Raw genomic sequence first — 6000 nt, forward strand, 5'->3', positions numbered from 1 at the left:
TCTAAAGCTGTGCCAGATCCTTGCTTCCTCAACCTTAAATAAGCTCCCGTCTCCCTCTTGATAAGAAGCTCCTTATCATCCAAGGCTCCTTCACCTTTCCATTCCTTGCCTGTCTCAGTGGGACAAAGTTATCCAGCACTTGCAACAAGTGCTTCATAAACAGTCTCTGCATTTCTGTTGTGCATTTCCTGTAGAACAATTGTTCCCAATTTATTCTCCACAGCTCCCATCTAATAGCAGTATAATTTCCCCTCCCCAATAAAGTACCTTCCCATGCTGTCTATTGCTATCCCTCGCTATGGTTATGGTAAAAGTGAGGCAGTTGTGGTCACTGTCACCGAAGTGCTGTCACACCAAGAGATCTGACAGTGGCCTGGCTCGTTGCCTAGCACCAAATCTAATCTGGGGGAATTTATCTAAAAATTAGCACATCCGCCCTACTTGAATAATGGTACTACATTAGCTGTCCTCCAGAATTAAAATTGGGATCACACAATATTGGGAACACTTTGTATTGGACCCCACGTGCTGATCGGGATTTGAAATAAAGGCCAAAATTCCATGTGCCTTCCTAATTACTGGCTGAACTTAGACACTAAGTTTTTGTTATTCATGCATGAGGACCTCTTAAATTCATCCCTGAAGCAGTGTGTGTGGCCATGAGTTGGAAACACAATTGTTCAGCCAAATGATTCTCGATGTTTATGGCAGAAAGAAGAGACCCTTGAATCTGGTCACCTCCTAATGCAGCTGAGGCACCTTGTTGTGCTCCATCTTCCTCTACTATCTCATCTCTCATCTTCCACTCCTTTTTTTGTGATCATTTAAGTCATTCCAGGATACCACCCTGTTTAAGGTCCATAACTTTGGAGGGTTGTGTTCATGAGATTGTAGCAAACCATCACATAAGCATACCCCTCAGGCTCTACCTGATTCCCTCAGGTACTGGAACTGCATTTTCAGATGCACAATGATCTGGTTATCCTTATGAGAAGATGGCTTCACTTGTATTGTCTTTGTGGCTCTGTCTGGTGCTTCTAAAGTGGAATGAGTCACAGTCATGCCTTCAATAGACGTTCCATATCCTGTAGAATCTAACCGCAGAGTTTGGGTGCTACGGTTACCTCAACTGTTGAAGAGGAATCATGGCACCCAAACTCTGCAGTTAGATTCTACAGGAAAGAGATCACTCAAGGTAGAGGAAGCTGTTGTGGTCGCAGATGTCAAGGGAGTGAACGTTGATGATTCTCGCTGCTTTGAAGCTCAGTGCCTCGATGTCCAGAAAGATGCAGTCATGATGCTGTGCACCTGCGGAAATCCCTTGCATGTGGTGAAACTCAGTGTTCTCTGTGCCAATGATGCTCCCTTGCGTACAAGATCTTTTTGAGATGGGTCATTGGGCTCAAAATGTTAAATCTGCTTTCTCTCCACATATGCTATGAGACCACATATGGTGTGTTTCTGTTTGAGAGAGATATACAGGATTGAATAAAGAAAAAGGGAGGTTTCTATCAGATACTGAGGGTGCAAAACAGCAAATGTCCAACAGGAGTACAGAAATGTGCGAGGAAAAACTTAAAAAGGAAACTAGGAGAGCAAAAAAAGAGAGCATGAAATGGCAGGTACAATAAAGGAAAATCCTACGTTATTTTATAAGTATTTTAATGACAAAAAGAAAACAAGGGAAAGAGTAGGGTCCATTAAAGATCACAGTGGTAATTGTGTGGAGCAAGAGGACGTAGGTAGGGTTCTAAATAAATACCTGGTATCAATGTTCACTACTGAGAGAGATGTGGGTATAGAAATCAGGGAGGACTGTAATATACTTAAATAAATTAACATAGCCAGAGAAGTTCTGAGTGCTGTGGCAGACTTAAAAGTAGATAAATCTTCAGGTCAGCTGACTGAGTTGTAAAAATGTTCCCACCTGTAACATTTTGGCAATCTCTGTGGAATTGCACTCTGTAGCTTTGATTCTGCAGAAATCCATTGTGGCAGTTAAAGAACTTCAATTCAGTTTAAAAAAAAACTTTTGGACTAAAAGATTGGTCTTAGTAAATGTAACAGAACAGAACAGCAGAGGAACAGGCACTTCAGCCTGTTGTTCCCCCTATCGTATCTGTCTCCACTATCTGGCAACATGTTTCAGACACCTACCATTCCCTGTGTAAAAACTTGGCCCTTGCATCTCCTTTAAACTACACCCCACCTCAAAAGCATGTCCCTTATTATTAGGCATTTCACCTCTGGGGAGACTCTGTCAACCCTCATAATTTTATAGACATTTATCAAGTATTCCCTCAATCTCCACCACTCCAGAGAAAACAACTGCTTTTTCTACCCTCACCTTACAGTTCATACCCTCTAATGCAGGCAGCATTCTGCTAAACCTCTTCTGCACTCTCGCCAAAGCCTCCACATCCTTCCTGTAATGTGGTGACCAGAACTGAACATAATACTGTAAGTAAGGCCTAACCAAAATCTTATAAAATTGCGTCATGACATCCTGATTCTTGTACTCAATGCCCAACCAATAAAGGCACCCTATTTACCACCCTACTTGGTGGCCACTTTCAGGGAGCTATAGACTTGAATTCCAAGATTGCTCTGTACACCCACTCTGTTCAGGGTCCTGTCATTAACAGTATATTTTTCCTTAACATTTGATCTCCCAAAGTGCAGCACCTCACACTTGTCATCCTGCCACTTTACCAACAGCTGGGAGACCATCCATCCCAAGGAGTTAGGCAATCAATTGATAAATATCTAGGACCAATTATGGGCCATTGCACCATGATGTCTGACAAATGCAGGATGAACCTGCATCAAAGATAACAATTTTACCAGCATCCCTGTTTCCCAAGACAGGTGAGATATTGGCCTAGGCATCATCCAAGTTGGCACGTAACTTCCAGTAAACAAGTCCAAGCAATTAGTTGAAGCTATCTGACTTTCAAGTATTCACCAAAAAAAAGTGCCAAAATCCTTTAAGTGATCCTTTTTGGAAAATTACAAGTACAGGTATTCAAATGAACAGTAGATCTTTAACTTGAATCATAAAAATTCATTTCAGTGCAACATCTCCTGAATACTTTCAATTAATTTAACAATTCAGATGAAATTTACCAAGGCTCCATAGATAGCACCTTCCAAACCCACAACCACTTCCATCTAGAAGAACAAGGACAGCAAATACATGGGAACACCAGCAAATTCCCCTTCAAACCACTCACCAGCCTGACGTGGAAATATACCGCTATTCCTTCAGTGTCACCAAGTTACACTCATGTAACTCCCTCCCTAACTTGTAGGGTTTATTTGTTGCACATGAATTGCAGCGGTTCAAGAAGGCAGCTCATGACCACCTTTGCAAAGGCAACTAGGGGTGGGCAATAAATGCTTCCCAACCAGGGTAACTCAGCTTCTTACTTCATTGACAACCTTGGTTTAGACATGGTCAAAACTGCTGAATTCCAGAGGTGAGGCACGAGTGATTGCCCTTGACATCACAGCTGAAATGGTGGTATTCATTGATCACTGCACAATACTCAGCAGCCAGTCATGACTCCTCAAAGACTGAAGCAATCCATGTACATTGCAGCAAGACCTTTGGTTTGGGCTGACAATCATAAATATATTCATGCTACACACGTTCCAAGTAATGACCATCTTCAACAAAATACAATCCAACAATCCACCTTTGACATTCAATGGCATCACCATCATTGAGTTCCTCATCATCAACATCCTGAAGTTTACTAATGACCAGAAATTGAAATGGTAAAGTTTTATAAGTTTGGCAATGACTAACCAAGGTCTATCCATCATTTGCATGGCACAAATCAGAAGTTCGAGTGAATACTCTCCATTTTCCTGAATGAGTGCAGCTTCAACAATACTCAAGAGCTTGACACCCATCCAGGACAAAGCAGCCTCATTTGAATGGCAACACATCCACAAACATTCAGTCCTTCTTAGTAGCAGGAGTGTGTAACATCTATGAGATGCGGACCTTCATCAAAACTCTTTAGGCAGGACCTATCAAACCCATGATGAACGACCATCCAGATGGGCAAGGGCAGCAGGTACATGGGAACACCACCACCTGCAAGTTCCCATCCAAATTGCTGACTTGGAAGTATAATGCTGTTTCTTCACTGTTGCTGGGTCAAAAATCCTGGAACTGCAACCTGAAGGGTTGTAACTACACCAAATGGAGTGCAGCAATTCAAAATGGCAGCTCACCATTACCTTCTCAAGGGCAACTAGGGATGGACAACAAATGCTGGCCCAGTCAACAACTCCTACTTTAATGAATGAATGAAATAAAACAACCCTGTCAACCTATAAATTTCTCATTACAACATGTGGTCACACAATAACCTGACATTTTCTATTAAGTGTAATTCTCTGACTGATAGGTTTGGCCACTGATGAATCAGTACTCCAACTTGTTTAACACCACTTGAAGGAAGCAATGAGTGGCAAGAGCACAGAAGGTACTTCAGGTACTTCAATGTTCATCACCAAGAATGATTTGGTAGCACCACGACTAACCAATCTAGCCAAGTCATAAAGGACATAATGATGGTGGAGGTAGCACATAGGTGCAAGAGACAAGGCTACAGTATTTACATCTATATTCAGCCAGAGCTGTTGAGTGAATGATCCATCTCAGCCTCCTGCTCAGCTTCCCAAGATCATGAATACCAGTTTTCAATCAATTCAATTTATCCCATGTACAGTAATATCAAAAAACAGATAACTATGTTGGATACTGCAGAGGCTTTGGGCCCCGACTATTTTCCAGCAACAATACTAAAGGCTTGTGCTCCACGACTAGTCACAACCCAGCGTAAACTGTTCCAGAACAGTAACAACACTGGCATCTACCTAATAATGTGGAAAATTCCGCAGGTATGTCCTGCACATAAAATGTAAGTGAAAAGTAACTTTCACAACACAAGTGAATCATAGAATACCTACAGTGTGGAAGCAGGCCATTTGGCCAACTGAGTCAACACCAACCCTCCAAATAACATCTCACCCAGACCAATCACCCTACTCCATCCCCATAACTTCTTTGGGGATAGTGACCATAATTCGGTGATTTTTACTCTCGTGTTGGAGAGGGATAAGTGTGTACTACAGGGCAAGAGTTATAGCTGGGGTCAGGGAAATTATGATGCGGTGAGGCATGACTTAGGATGTGTGGCTTGGAAAAGTAGACTCCAAGGGAAGAGTGTAAATGATATGTGGAGCTTGTTCAAGGAGCAACTATTGAGTGTCCTTGATAATTAAGTACCTGTCAGGCAGGGAGGAAAGGGTCGTGCGAGGGAGCCGTGGTTTAATAAGGAATTGGAATCCCTTGTTAAATGGAAGAGGGCGGCCTATCTCAAGATGAGACGTGAAGGTTCAATTGGGGCGATTGAGAGTTATAGGGTAGCCAGGAAGGACCTGAAGAGAGAGCTAAGAGCAGCAAGGAGGGGACATGAAAGGTCCCTAGTCGGTAGGATTAGGGAAAACCCTAAGGCTTTCTATAGGTATGTTAGGAATAAAAGAATGACTAGGGTAGGAATAGGTCCAGTCAAGGACAGTAGTGGGAAGTTGCGTGTGGAGGCGGAAGAGATTGGGGAGACACTGAATGAATACTTTTCGTCAGTATTCAATCAGGAACAGGACATTGTTGTCAATGTGAGTACTGAGACACAATTAAGTAGAATGGATGGCTTTGAGGTATGTAGAGAAGAGGTGTTGGAAATCCTGGAAAACGTGAAAATAGATAAGTCCCCTGGGCCTGATGGCATTTATCCTAGGATTCTCCGGGAAGCAAGGGAGGAGATTGCAGAGCCATTGGCCTTGATTTTTATGTCCTCTTTGTCTACAGGAGTAGTCCCAGAAGACAGGAGGATAGCAAATGTGGTTCCCTTGTTCAAGAAGAGGAGTAGGGATAACCCTAGTAACTATAGGCCGGTGAGCCTCACTTCTGTTGTGGGCAAA

This window comes from Chiloscyllium plagiosum, chromosome 31 (assembly GCF_004010195.1).
Source record: "Chiloscyllium plagiosum isolate BGI_BamShark_2017 chromosome 31, ASM401019v2, whole genome shotgun sequence".
In the NCBI taxonomy this organism is placed as follows: domain Eukaryota; kingdom Metazoa; phylum Chordata; class Chondrichthyes; order Orectolobiformes; family Hemiscylliidae; genus Chiloscyllium; species Chiloscyllium plagiosum.